A 15757-nucleotide genomic window follows, 5' to 3' on the forward strand; every position below is an offset into this window, starting at 1 on the left:
CCGTGATACACCAGCAGCTGCAACACTCTCACAGTACAGAAGGCACACAGCGCAGCTCCTGTCTGAAGAACAGTACTTTAGAATGAAATCTCTTTTTTATTGTCCATGCAACTAGCAAAATCAATACACAGCATGCCGCCTACAACCCTGTTGGGCTGGCTGCAAGGACAAATCCGGTATGTCAAGTGCTCTAACCTTTCTATAAGTGCATACAATTAAATAGGGGTTACTCAGCATGTCTCCTACAACCCATCTTGGGCCGACTGCGTCTCAAAAGGGGTGCAAACATCTGATTCGGTGCTCAAATACATGCCACATATCGAGTAACACCAAATGTCATCTCAGTTTAACACCATGTGCCATTCTTAAATGCATAACTGCTATGACAGCCAAATTAAAAAGTTAAAAACCCAAAAAGAAGGTAAATTTCCCCAGAAATCAGGAATTATTGTGATCAGGGAAGAAATCATAGATCAAGAGTTAGTTATGTGCCGTCTGAAGCTCCCTTCACTTCTTGGTCATCTGAGATCAACCTCAAAATAGTTCAGGCAGGTTAGCTCCCGAAACTTAGAAAAGCGGATAGAGATGAAAGGGAACCAGGTTTTAGTGTATTCTGACTTGTCTGCATGGCTTGCCATCGACAAGTGCTCCATACCAAGCAAAGTCCAAAGCTGGTGGAGCCATTGCTGGTGATCCAGAATTCTATGTTCCAGCTGTTCAACCATACTCAGTGAGCAGCATAGACTTCCAGGGCCATCTGCCTACCTTTAATGGAGCGGAGTGGGAATGTATGTGCGTTGGGCAGTCCTAAGCGCATATGTCCGGGCAATTTTGGAATGGTAGTGTTGAAGGCTATGTCGAGATCGTCCAGGACTAGGACCAGTGCCTGCACAGTTTCAGACGGCGCCACAAGAGGTGAAGCAACGTGCCAGGGTTGCCACAATCCCGCCAACACAGGCTGTCACACTGAGAGTTCCGTTCCTGTATCCGGTAGGGGCTATACTACAAGTTGGATATGATTTTATAGGCAGATTCCGTATGCCCTGTGGTATGTGCTGTATGGTGCGCCCTATAGAAATTGTTGCAGACACAAAAAACGATGTATATCTTTGATGTGGAAGGAAATGGCGTCAATCAAGTATGCGGAAAGTATGTTGTGTAAAGGTAAAACGCTGCAACGGTTGAGGGAGAACCCCTAAACCCTCCAAGAGAAAGACCAAGGGTCAACATATGATTTTGGCAAGCCTGTGCACAATTTTTGTAGAAATCAAGAACACATGTATTAATTCAATAACATCAGAGAACAAACATTGTGGTCGTGATTGTAATATCTTCATTAATCCTGAACTTAATCTCCCTTTGGAGTGTATTAAGCAAGCCTGGGGTTTGAAGTAACAGAAGGGTTTGGAAAATGTAAAGTGCTTTGGGAAGGACGTTCATTTTTACAGTGGCAAGTCTACCATGCCGCAACAGCAAGAGCCGCTGCCTCTGTGTCAAATCCTTGCGAATTAGAGCAAGAAGCTTGGAATAATGGGCTTCTTAGGTAGACTTCTGCTAAGGACCAGGCCTAGATATGGGAGGTCCTCAGTGGCCCAAGGGAAATCAAACTGAGAGCATAGTTTGCATTCGGTGTGAGGTTTAGAGGTGAGATTTAAGATTTGTGATTTCTGCATGTTTACCTGGAAGCACTGAGATCATCCCAAATGCTTGGAGTTCAGCAACAATATCCGGGAGGAAGGTTAACGTTTGGGTGATAGAGAAGACAACGTCATCGGCATAGAGGCTGGTCAAATGTTGATCTGCCCTAAAAGGGATGCCCCTAGTGCAAGGGCTGTCACATACCCTCTGCGCAAAGGGCTCCATATAGAGAGCAAAAAGCAGCGGCAAAAGAGGACAGCCTTGCCTCATTCCCCTATCTATAGGAAAGCCGCTAGATTTGATGCTGTACTCTCTGACCGCTGCACTGGGAGAGCTATAGATGCTCAAAATCCAGCTTCTGAAGCACGTACCAACTCTGAGCAGTTTGAGCGTCGCGAATAGATAGGGCCAGTGCACTCGATTAATAGCTTTTTCTGCTTCCACCACCATTGGCAGGCTTCCTTGCGGTATCGCTGTACTCTGTCCATCAAATGGCAGTTGAGTTTAGAGTTGTCTCCGCACTGACGCTTAGGAATTAAGCCTGCCTGGTCTGGGTCGATGAGATCGGACATCAGGGGTTTGAGACTTTGGGCTAGGATGCTAAAAATCAATTTTGCATCAATGTTCAGCAGCAAAATCGGATGGTATGAGCTATATTGTTTAGGGTCCTTCCCCGGCTTCGGGATGACTGAGATCGAAGCTTGAAGCATTGATTCTGTGAGCGTGCCAGTTTCAGCAAAGGAGTTGAACAAGAGTGTGAGTATTGGAGCTAGTTCTGGACCTGGACAGAAAGCTTTATAGAAAGCAGCATTGAACCCATCCGGGACCAGGTGCCTTCAGGGGCTTCAGACGAGCAATCACCGAGATCACCTCTTCAATAAGGATAGGCTCATCTAAAGCTTCAGCTTCCGCCGTTGGAAGGAGGTAAAGGCAGCAGTTGCTAAGTAAGCTTGCGGATCCGACAAGTTTTGTGAATAACATGTGTACAATTAGGAATAGTAGGCCTGCAATGTGTCTGCTATACTATTTGTTCAAGTTGATTCCGCTCTGGAGTCTTACCATACCAATTTAACAGTTTGTGCAATTTGCTTACTGTGAAGGCGATGCACCAGCATGCGACCTCCTTTATTAATCCCTACAAAATATTTATGCTTCTGGTGTACTATTGCGTGTTCAGCTCTTTTTTGACTAGCCTCCAGATCCGAGGGGCTTGGCTTCAGTTAAAAAGGACTCTTGGTGCTCTTTGGGAGCATTAATCAAAGCCACTGTGAAGTGGAATGTGCCCATAACCACCCGAAGGGCCAGTAGAGACCCTTAATTTCTGCTATAGCACCCAGAACAGTTCCAGGGAAGTGTTTGGAAAATAGATAGGCACTCCCCTTTCTTACACTTCCCAGAAGAACAGAATTGTTGTGGAAACCTCCTAGTGTACATTTTATGTGTATCCTTTAAAAGTAAGTGTGTCTCCTGAAGCATGCATATGTTACCCTGTGAATGTTCCCACAAAGAAAGTACTGTCAATCTCTTAGTGGGATTATTGAAGCCTTGAACATTGAGGCTACTCATCTTAGTCTCCAGAGTGACAGGGCCAAGAGCATGCCTTAAGAGACCGAGCATATGTCAGCCTCATCTAATGTGTGATGCGAAAAATGTGTGATAGAAATACATTCTCCCATAGATTAGTATAGATGGAGGGCATAGGAAAGTTGGCCCATCAGAAGAGTTCCCCAAACAGAACAGTATAAACCCCAACATTACTACAAAACTGAGCAAATTTTTAACATATGGGAAATAGACAATGTCCATCACAGAAGGAGGGCCGATACATAGGGGGGCAACCAAAGTGGCAAGAGTCATTCACCCACACAAAGATTTGTCGCCCCCATCCCCACCAGGGCGAAGACACCAATCCACCCTAACATCCATGAAATACCTCAGCTGAGAGGATCAGCTTCTTCTTCCCCTGTGCCAGGGAGTTCAGCACAGCCAACCTTTCCTTAACAATTGTGTCTGGGTCAGTGCGAAGATGTTCAAATCAGGATCAGGGTTTCGGACCACAGCGGCTTCCGACTGAGGCCTTGTCCCCTGCAGAAGAACCATGAGGGCGTGATCACTGAGGTGCAAGTGGAGGACCTTACACGTTTCATCCAAGGAGCGAAGCTAATGGGTTTTTACCTTTGTGTGTGAATATAAGACGAAAGGGGTGGCCCCACGAGTAGGCAATTCCCATTGATCACAGATGGCTGGTTACAGGCCGAAAGTCCTCTCTTTTTTGTAAGGTGCTTGCTGCAAGGTCCTAAAAGAGCTGCAGAGTATGATTTCTAAATTGAAGTGTCTGAGCAGTTCGGGCCACCTTAAGTATGGCTTCTTTAAGTTTAAAGTTGTGCACACTAGCCAGAATATTTTCAGGAGGACGATTGGGTTGGTGGGGTGGGCTCATGTGGTGGCACTAATTCACTTTAACTATACTCTCAGCTGAGGTTTCCAGAACAAAGTTAAAAAGAGCCTACACATACCCGTCTAGATCCGCACCCTCTGCGCCTTTGGGAACCGCCCAGATGCAGATATTGTTCCGTCTTGACCGATTCTCCAGTTCTTCTGCATGAGCCTGCAGATCAATTTGTTGGTCCTGTTTAAGAACTGCAATTTCCTCGTATCTGGCCATGGAGCCTTCCTCCAAGGCCACCACTCTCTCGTGGACGGCATAAACATCTCAACATACCTCTCTCAGTTCCATCTGCAAATTCATCTCTACAGCTAGTATGTGTTCTCGAAGAGAGGCAGACAAAGCCTCCAGGAATTCACGGGTCACCAAACTGTCAGGTCCCTCTGCCAGCACCGGCTGGCTTCAGCTCCCCTGAGGGCGCTTTGTCACCCTGGGGTTCCACAGTGCTTTTCAGAAGCAAATTGCATACTGAGCTATCCTTTTTCACCTTGGCAGCTACCATGTTTTCACAACTAGCGACCACCAGGTAAATGGATGGTGTCAGGGGCGTTGAGAGTCAGGGAGCCGGCAGGAAGATCACTTCTATAGATGCAGTGCACTCCATTGGTCATTCCTTCGTTAGTGTTGTCTCAGACCTCTGGGTATTTCTCTGGGCCATTTATGCCTCTGGTCATATCAGGCTTCCGGCCTGTCCAGTCTAGGTCCACTCTCTAATCTGGTTAGGGTGACGATTGGCAGAGGGTCAATGTGTGATCGAGGGGCAGAATGCCGTCCTCCAGATAAGTTATATTGTCCAGTCCTACTTCATGCTATGGTGCCTTAAACTTCACCCTTAAAGCCTGGGAGTCACTGTAGCGGACAGTACATGCCCAACACACTGTTCCGTTGACCCCACCACATCCAGGTCAGCAGTCTCATTCCACACTCGGTCACGAAGGTTGGCCTATGATGGAATCTGAGAATTCTGCCTTTTCCGGCTATACCATTCCATCCCCAGATGATGGGCCTCAGGCAACACCAGGTAACAGTTGATGGGGGAGGCTATATGGGTCCCCACATAGGAGCCAAGAGAGTTGTATAGATTGCCAGGCCAAAGTAGGTCACGATGCTTGCCTCATCTAGTTAGCAGGTGCACCCCGCGTAATGCTGTGTCCTTGCTCCTCAGAGGCCTCCAGCCCACGTCCCAGATCTCCACAGACTTGTTGGGTCCTAAATGTCCGCTGTTGCGCCAATCGTGCTCTGCTGCTCACCTCAAATGCTGACAACCTGCATTGTGATGGTGACTCTTCTAGTGTGCGGGCAGGCGCCAAAATCTCAGAAGGGCCCCGCAGCTTGGATTATTCTTTGGATCAAAGAGCCACAGTCCTACTGGCCGATGGAGGACCCGGGCCAACCCGGTCTGGTAATCGACCACTCCTCACCAGAAATGCCACAAGTTCTGGAAGGGAGCTAAAAGGAGAGCATTCTGGGGTTGTGGTCGCAGGCCCAGTGCCTTTTCAGCCGCGTAGCTCTGGCCGGGCCACTCCCAGGCCCACGGCCCATCCGTTGAACCCCTCACATGGTATTGCCTCCACCTTGCGTCACTGCCTTGATCCGCACTGTGTCTTAGTCGGCACCAGCTTCACACCGATGCCCCGCCTTGGTCAAAATCCTCCGGTGCCAAAAGAAGGGAGTATCGGCTGCTATAGTAATGCTATGGGCCTGGTAGGGACGGCGTTTGATCGAGACTTCTGCTCACTCCGCTATCTTGGCCACACCCCAGAACAGTACTTTAAGGTGTTTACTGGCCAGGTGATGGGGTACCGATTGATCTATTGCTCAAATATAATGCACCAGGTAGAAAAAAACTGCTATTGTGCAGGTGGTTTCAAGCACTATGTAACTGCTAGGGACCCACGCCACCTGCGCGCTAGTAAGCATTCCAGGAACTGCTGCTCCGCTCTGTCCCTCCTGCTGGTTTGCCTGGACAAATGCTGTGCACACACAGAAGCGTGTTGCCAGGCTGTAAAAGGCAGTTAGCATGAAGGCGGAGTTCAGCAACACAGTCATCATCTTCGGCCTGCCCACCATCAGCTAAGCTCAGTTAGGCCAATCTAAGCACCTGGTTTGAGTGAGCAAAGGCTATGAAAAAAGGCCTAAGAATGATAAAGGAGAATAAAAAACTACAAAATAGAGATGCAGAGTTACAAGCTACTCACAAGAGTTCGGCGAGCTACCAGTAGCTCACAATCGCCCGGGTGGAGACCTCCAGCATAGACTATTTATGAGATATATGAGCATAATACATAGTGAACTTAATTGGACTTCTTTAGTCACAATTCTGCAAAGCCGACTACTGGTTAGAACAAACCACAACTTTATCACATTTAGGGGCCTATTAGGATGGTGGGCATTCTGGCTGTGCTGGGACCAGCCGCCTATGGTGCAGCATTCCCATCCCAGTGATTAGGATGCCACCGCCACACTGGCGGTGGCATTCCCCATTTACATAATTGTGGTGGGCGGTGCACCCAGCACTACCCTCCACAATGCTGTGGCTGCACACTGTGCATTTGCATGCACAACATGGCAGCCAATGCGCGGTGCCTGCTACGTTGTGCATGCAAATGCAGGGGGGTACCATAGGTACCCCCATGTGCAAAACATCCTGGGACCCGCAGCAAGCCCTCAACTGCGAAATCTGCATACCTTTCCGTGGCAGCAATGACACCGCCACCATATTCAAACCTTTTCTGCCTGGTCGATTCATCGTCCGGGCGGAAAAGTGGCGGCCGGTCTTCCCGTCCACCATGGTACTCCCCACCAACATAATCAGGCGGGGGTAAATTGCATGCAGGCGGTGGATAAAGGCGGGTGGATCCCCACCACCATATGGGCGGTGGTGATCCGCCCGCCATTATAATAGACCCCTTAGTTTGATTTGTTATATTTCATTTTTCTCATTTTGCAAGAGAGACTACAAGTACAGGGGATGTGAATACATGCTAATCAGGACAAGATCAAGGAGATTCTCCTCATGTCTATAGGTATGAGCTTATCAAAAGTAAAGTGATTTATTAAGACAGGAAGTCAAAGTATTAAACTAGGACTAATTGTTCCTATCTTTAGCAGCGCATCCTGAAATCGCCAACCAACATCCAGAGTGACTGAACCCATTTCTGACCGAGAAAGGAATCCAGGCCACGGAGTGTAACCTGTCTCTCCCTCTTCCTCTCTCTTTCTCCCAACCCCCTCTTTCCTTCGGGTACTATCGCCAGTGCAGTGTTCCACCAACTGCCACTGAGGGTAGTTCTCGGAAGAATAGGAGGTGCACCATCACCCCATCAGAACCACTTGGAGTTCAGTTGAGTGGCTACTTTCACACCTACACTGTCACATCAGATGCAGCTTACAACTGGGTCTCTCCCTCTATATTCGTGCTAGCCCACTATGTACCAATTCCACTGAGACAGAAGCTGCCCTCAGAACCAGTTTTGAGTACCCACAAAGGAGGGGTTTCCCATTATCAAGACCATAACGCTGGGTGGACACAGGAGCGCTAAACAGGGAAAAGAAGGGTCTACCAGCTTGGTTTTTGATTGAACCCTGCACTATAATTGTAATTTATATAGCACTTATTACCCATGACGAGTTTTGAAGTGCTTTTTTGCGAGTAGCACGCTACTCCGGAACCCAAAAGGGATTAGTGGTGGATTAGTATACGGAAAAATTAGATAATATGAGCGGTGGGCATGGAAGCATGTTAGTTGGATTGAAAAGGATAATGGCTGGATAGAAGAGGGAAGAGTCTAGGAAAGTGTTGTGGGAAAGTTTAAAACACTCAGAAAGGCCTACAAAAGTGGGTATGGTCATCCGTAGGAGCTTTCATCAAATTGGTTTGGAGTGGCCAGGTGTTCCTGCAAACCACAAGCTGCAACTGTGCATACATTTGGCACCCACAGTACCCTCTTAACAATGCTACTGGAACTGTGAAAGAAAGAAGAAGGTCTACAGCTACTGTTGGACCTGTGAGGAGAACCCCAAGTGCTGGAGGTGCTCCCACCTGTACCGAGGACAAACGCACTCAAAGGGTCAGTTGGTTGGTCTCCTGTTAAGCAGCAGGGATACTAAAGCTTCAAGAAGCCCACTTTCCTAATGAGCCTAGCTGACCAGCTCCAACTGGATCTGTCCTGGACAATGCTGGTGGCTTCCAATGGAGTGAGTCATGATACCTAAGTGGTATCCCTAAAGTCCTGGGGCCTTTAAAAAAGTATTAGATTTTACTCCTTCCACCTAATGTTGAAAGCTGGGAATTGAAATCCTTTTCAATAAATTTTCCCTACAGAACTAACAGAAGACTGGTACATTTCTTGAGGTCGTCTGTAGTCCTTATAGAAAGAAAAAATAAGAGTACTTTCCTGAGAAGTGAGACGTCAGCAGAGGACAGCAAATGACAGGATAAACTGAAAATATGAATGGACATACTGCAGGACTTTAATTCAGAGGCGCTTAACTTGTGGTCTGGAGACCACTCCGGGTCCACAACTCCCACTTAGGAGGCCACTTAGGAGGCCCTCGGAGCTTTGACCCCATTGGCTAGGAAGTGGGCAGGAGTTTCCCCAATCCACAGGCTAACACTGGGAATGAATGTGACACACACAGTCCTCTCTTTAGAACATTTCTGGACCTGGGGAAGACAGTAGAGGGACTGCAACTGTTGTTGTGACCTGTGAGGAGAATCTCAAGGGTGGGCCTGCTCCCATTAGGAACTAAATAAAAAATGTCATAATTTGTATATTTGTTTGATGAATACTTGTTTCTGTACTTTTGTACATTGTTTTGAGGTTCTAATCTTCGAAATTGCTTAGTCCAGGGTTCACAGATTCCAGTAAGGATTAAGTGGAGGTCCACAGAAGTCAGGATGTTAGGACAACTGGTTTAAGGTATTTGCTTGATCCCAGAGGTAGCACGTGTCTCACCTGACGTTCTATCTCTCTGGATCCCAGGAGATACTCACCGCCCCATCCTTTGTCTTGTACTACATGTAATCTAAATTGCCCTAATTGTAGCAGTGCAATGTTTAGCGAATCTTCACTGTGTTTCAAGATGTACACTTATGGGGTTATCTCATCTAAGGGTAATCTTAGTGTCTGCCCCAAGATTCAAATACAGAATGACTTGCAGAGTAGCTCTCTCTAATAATAACCAGCAAAAAGATGTGGATTTTCTGTTTTGCTATGGAAGTTCTGAGGCTTACATGATTACTTTCAGTGTTTGTATGTGTTAGGGTCGCATTCTCTTGTCTATTCTTCTCCTGTCCCTTACCTGTGTACCGGTTGTCCTTTACTATTGTATGTCATGGCATATTTCTCCGTATCAGTATAATTCTCTTTTCTGTGGTTAGATATTTCATGTCTTTACGGGGTGCTTCATCTGAGTCCTTTAGCAGCATATTGATAGCGCAGTTGGACTTCCTTCCAACATCACCTGTAGTCAGTTAATTAAGCCAAAGGAGTACATTCGCTGGGCCCTGCTAATCTCCTACACCAGCTGGGCTAAACAAACCGGACGCTCACAAAATGAGACAGTAGTGTTCTAGGGACACATATTTGACGGGAGTCTGATGGGGGATGAAAGGTGAAACACTAGGATTGCTGGGCCAATGCCAGTGAGATGGCTGAGCAATGAAGACCTTGGAGTTTAGCGGGGACTGAGGTATGAGTTACAATTCACTGACTGAACTTCCTCCACAATTATATCAGTAAGGTGTCTGGAGTTAGCTGGTGGATTCTATTCAGTGTTGAGCATTGGAATTTACAGCATGGTGATGCTCTAGTTGAGGGGAGTAGTCTAATTCAGATCAATGTTTATATTTGCATTATCTGCCCCCAATGTGCCCCAATGAAAGAGTCATGAATCTACCACCTACCACCTGTAGGGAAGCTTGTCCTGGGGAATGAATCACATTCTATGTTGGTGTGCATTCCTTTACAAGTGACTTTGCTATGATCTCCAATATGGGGGACACTAAAAGTGTGACTGCCTCTTTGAGGAGTTGATTTGCCTTTCCTCCTACTGATCCGGCTCAGATGTCATTGTTCACATAATTAGGTATGAAAACAATGGACATGTACCCAAATGCCCTCTACAAATTCATGTGCACAACACCCTTTGGGATAAGACATCCCCTGGTGGCTCAATATTTTTACTGAACAAAATGATTTCTACAAAATTCACATCACTTCTTGAGTTCACTAAGTTACCATTTCTTCATTATATGAACACGAAGATATTAACAGTGGTTTAGTAAAATAGTAAAGTTACTTTCAGCAACAATAGCAGGAACTCTGCTCCAGACAATGTGTGCGGCTTTACAGTCATGTTTAATGCTACTTTCCTCATATTTCTCATTTGAAATCCCTTTCTTTGAGCACATGACAGAAGAGCTATGCAATGTATGTATGCATTTTTGTATGTATGTATTTAGGAAGAAGTACAATCCCAAATAGCTAACTTAAGTAAAGATCAGGACAAGTAGAAGACTACCCAAAAATATATGTCTTCTCCATGACACCCCAGTGTTTGTATTCGATGGCTCGAATAAAAAAGAGTTCCGAAGAGAGTGTGCTTTAAACCGGGGATTTTCAGATAATGGGGTGCCTCTGGAATCTCTGAAGAGTCTTCACAGGGTTTGATGGACCTGTGAAACGGACAAAGGGAAGGGACCATTGCTGTCTTCTATTCTCCCAGCTGTAATCTGTGCTTCAGTGGGAACCACTGAGGTGAAAGAGGGACGGAGGACACTTGCTCATACATGGTCATTCTTGCAGTCAACAGACAAGACTGAAAGCCATGACCTGAATCCTCTGCAACTTATGGACTTGGGACCCTGGCCGCCCAAGGTAGGGGTGCGGTAGGGAGGACGGTGGCAGTGTCTCTCCCGATCTGCTTCTCACAAACAGACAGACAACGAAGAGCTCTACTCGATGGTGCCAAACTTTTTAATATTTTAAAAACGCTTACTGCAAGGTGACAAATTTGTGTGTTACTGCTTTTAGATAAAGACCTCTGTGCCATATGGGAATATTAAAGGGGGGCCTGGCACTCACCACATAGGGAAGCCTGTGCACAGTGTTCACTCCTGCCCACCCCGGTGCGACTCGGTAGCCAGTACCGTTGAGCGGAGGGCGGGACAGGGAGAGCCAGGTACTTCCGCCCTATCACTGGAGCGGTTAGCGGTCTAGTTGCTGCAAGTGAAGGGCTATTTAGGTGGCGAGCAACTGCGGGCGCGTTGCGGTAGGGAGGACGGTGGCAGTGTCTCTCCCGATCCGCTTCTCGCAAACAGACAGACAACGAAAAGCTCTACTCGATGGTGCCAAACTTTTTACCTTTTTAATATTTTAAAAACGCTTACTGCAAGGTGACAAATTTGTGTGTTACTGTTTTTAGATAAAGACCTCTGTGCCATACGGGAATATTAAAGGGGGGCCTGGCACTCACCACATAGGGAAGCCTGTGCTCAGTGTTCACTCCTGCCCGCCCCGGTAGCCAGCACCGTTGAGCGGAGGGTGGGAAAGGGAGAGCCAGGTACTTCTGCCCTATCACTGGAGCGGTTAGCGCTCTAGTTGCTGAAAGTGAAGGGCTAGTTAGCCCTCGTGTATTCACGCGGGCGCAGCGATCGCGCGCAGGGAGAGCGCCAAAGACGCGCTGAAGACAAGCCAAAGAGAAGCCCCTCTGCGCCCGTCCGCGACCGGATGGTGCCAGGGGCTATGAACCCTAATCCTCCAGACTGGGAGAATAGTGCACCTAGGCATGTCCGGTATTTGACTCAGGAACTATCAGACTTACGGACTGCCCCTTTGCAAGGTTGCGCTGGGGAGGCCTGGCCATGTCTGGAAGGTCCATTTTCCTGCCGGCATTGTAAGTTTCAGGCCTCCTATGTCAATCAGTTCCCAGTCCCCCCTCTGGTTACTACACATACACCAAAATGGTGGAAGAACCTGCTCTGTAATGTTAGGTCCCTGCCAAAACATCACACAGAAGTTTGGGATCTTATTTCCACTGTGCAACCTGAGCTGTGCTTTTTGACGGAGACATGGCTGAAGCTCCACTCTGTCCCTGCAATCACTCTGGGTATTCCAGAAGGATATAAAATGGTGAGATTGGACAGACCTATTAAAACTGGTGGAGGTATCGCCATAGTTTATAAAAGTGGGATAACTGTTTCCATACTGGATAACAGTTGCACCGCCAATATGGAACTACTGATCTTTAGGATCAATACTTCCACAAAGGCTAGCTGTAAAGGGGCCTTGGTCTACCGTGGAGTGGTGTGGCTCACTAGTTAGAGGCGGCAGACCCGGAAGCAGAGGACAGCCTGTGGCCAGGGTTCAATCCCCGACGCGGCAGGGTTGTGAACAATGGGTCAGCGGACTCGATAATTCTCGCCAAGGTGCCTACTCTAACCAGGAATCACACTCGGCAACTCTGGGCATTAGCTTGCCTCATCTCCACAACGGCCCCTCACAAACGCCGGGGATGCCTGGTTTCACCTTGGAGATACCCAGGAGGGAACATCTCACAGGGAAAGCCAGGATGGGTTCCCCAGCGGTCTATAGCGCCAGGACGCCTCTGGGTAGCGGTGCGCTTTACAAGACACACACATTTACATTTACATTTACCGCCCTCCGGGCCCTTGTACGACCTTTGCCATCTCATTAGTCAAAGCATTGGCCCCGCACATTAAATCTGGCAATGATTTCCTATTGCTGGGGACTGTAATGTGCATAGTGATTTGGTCGACAATGCAGAGGCTCAGTCCCTTCTAGCCGATCTATCACTATTAGGATTAACACAGCATAATAAGGGCCCCACCCACTTAGCCGGCCACAAACTAGACATTATTCTGTCCAACTTCTCCAAGATTGTATGTAATCCTCCTAAACCGGTGAACTGGACCAATCATTTTCCAATCGAATTCGCCATGCTTGGCATGTCCAACTGAGTAAACGGCCCCCACCGCCCCCTCTGTTGCGCAGACAGTGGTATAAAATATCTCAGGGAGTCTTTCAGGAGACAGTTGCTGAACACCCAATCACAGCTTCTGACAATATTGAGTTGGCCTTATCCAAATATAATCATGCCATCTCCACTGCAGTGGACGCCATAGCTCCCATGAAACTATGTAAGCTACGCCCGCACAACTGCAGGAAGTCTGGTTTACTGACCAATTACGTTCCCATAAACAGGCCTGCAGGAAGCTAGAAAAGACTTGGAGATCTTCCCATTCTGAGAATGCTAAAAAACACTACTACATCGCCTTGGCCTCATATCATAAGAACATCAAATTGGCCCGAAAGAACTTTATGGCCTCACAACTTACCGAGACGGGCAATGCCCCCAAGGTTTTGTATCGGATTCTCCAATCTTTTACCAAACCTATGGGCTGTGAGAGCCTTGATCTGTGTTCACAACAATTATGTGATGGCATTTCTCTAAGGGTGGGCGTAGTTCGCGTAGCCGCACTCCGCGAAGCTACGCGAAGCCGTTCTCGCACTACGCGAGCTTCGCGAGGTTGCGTAGTAGCTTGCTGGTCCCGTTCGCGAGCCATTTTTCTTGCTCGGGAGCGCGTAGTGCATGGTCGGGGCGCTGTCTGCGTGTTCGGGGGATTGTAGCGTGCGACCTTACCCATGTGGTTGGGCTATGGGCACGGCCATCTTGTTTTTTCAATTGTCCCGCCCGCCCGCGCCCCCTATTTCCTCTTCAGGGTCGCGAATAACGTGTTCGCGCGGTGCACGTCTTGTTCGGGAACACAACTACTTGTTCACACTGAGAAAGTACTTGTTCGCATGAAATCTCGCACGAACTTACCCACGTGGTCGCGATGGGCGCTGCCATCTTGTTTTTCACACTGTATGCTATGGTTCTGGGCCTAGTTTTCTATCCACCTTATATCTGTTCAATCTTTACCTATTTTCACAGTTTTTCTTACTTTTTTACTTCTCATCTATTTCTCTCTGTCCCTAAGTTTATATTTCGCATTTTATTTCTACTTTTCCACCTTTTTATTAGCTTTTCTACTGTTTTATTTTACTTCTTTATTTAAGCTCCTACTTCTTCCCCCTAACTTTTTTTCCTTTTGTTCTAACTTTTCTTTTCCACCTCCACCTCCACCCCAGAACCATGGCAAAGGGGAGCAGCAGAACCGGCTCGAAGGGCAAGGCGCCTGCGCCCAAGAAGAGCTGGTTGCCTTGCGGCAGAATGCGACCTGCAGGGGTGCAGGCCCGGAATCTTTTCGGGGAGGTGGAGGTGGCCGCCCTGGTTTTTTTATGCAGTGCCACCTACCCTTGACCTTGGCAGCAGGCGGCAGGCCAGGGTCCGGTTACCTCCCAGAGGAGCGTCACAACCGGTGGGCGAAGGTGCGCCGGGCAGTGTACCGTCGCTCCCAAATCCGGCGCACCCCGCAGCAGCTGGCCCACCGGTGGGCAGTCATTCTGGACAGAGAGCAGGACCTGTTGGACCTGCTAGGTGTTGAAGTCGTGAGACTTGGTGAGTAGCTAGTAATATTAATAATTTTATATATATTATAGTAGTATAAGTATTGTGTATAATTCTTTGACGAATAAGTAACACGGTTACTTGTGCGCTTAGTTACATTGCAGATGAATTCCGTCTCAAATTCTTCTGGTATTGTATGACACAGGTGCTGCTCGCCACTTCTCTTACTGGTTTGTAACTTAGCGCTGGCTTGGGCTGCTGATTATTGATGTTAGAGTTTTTAGAGAACTGAAGTTAGTTGATGCTATTGCTAGAGTCTAGTCCTTACATTGTCCTTTAGTGAAATAGTGGTGGATGGATAGTATTAGTTCATATTTTTTTTAACGGTCTGCATGACGCCTCCTCTGTCACTGCATGCTTAGTTAGTTCTTATTTACCCCACCCCTCAATAGAACCGGTTTGAGTTTGTTTACTGAGTGGTAGGCTTAGCAGCACAGCAATAGCATGGTCAGGTGAGTCAGTAGCAGTTCTGATGCAAGCAACCAACAATTATGTGTATGTACAAAGTTATGCATGTGTCCTCCATGTCATCATCTATGCATGTTTGCGGGCAAAAATAAAATTGAAATGCCGATTTACTGAACAATTGGCCCGTCTGGATTCTTGAATAGGTGGTGTAGGTCAGGTGGTACTGGCTTCCTTAGTATATTCTGCAATCAGAATGTTTATGGCACATTTGATTAGTGTTCTATAAGTAGACGGTCTGTGGATCTTGCAAGCCAGTAGTCATTTATAAATTGAAGTCAATTTTATTAGAAATGTTGTTCCCTAAAATGTTTGAGAGGATTTTTGAATGAGGTCTTTGTTTCACAGCACTTAATGTTTCTCTTTCTTTATTATTTCTTACATGATCAGCACCACCCAAGGGCAAGAAGACGGGGTCCGAGTTGGCGGGACAACCACAAGAGGAGCGCTCCTTTACCGCGGATCCTGCTGCTGGCCCCAGTAAGTCCTCCAGTGCTTATATTAGCAATTATATTTCCCTAACTTTTTAACGCACTTTTTTTTTCCAACCGATTAATCCTCCTTCCTAATTCAATGTTAGCAAAACCTTCTTTGGTCTTAAATTTGTTTTCCAAATTTTGGGTAACTAACTATCCAATGCCATCCCTGACTTTCAGTTCCTTCAAACTGCCT

This window comes from Lissotriton vulgaris, chromosome 6 (genome assembly GCF_964263255.1).
Source record: "Lissotriton vulgaris chromosome 6, aLisVul1.2, whole genome shotgun sequence".
In the NCBI taxonomy this organism is placed as follows: Eukaryota; Metazoa; Chordata; class Amphibia; order Caudata; family Salamandridae; genus Lissotriton; species Lissotriton vulgaris.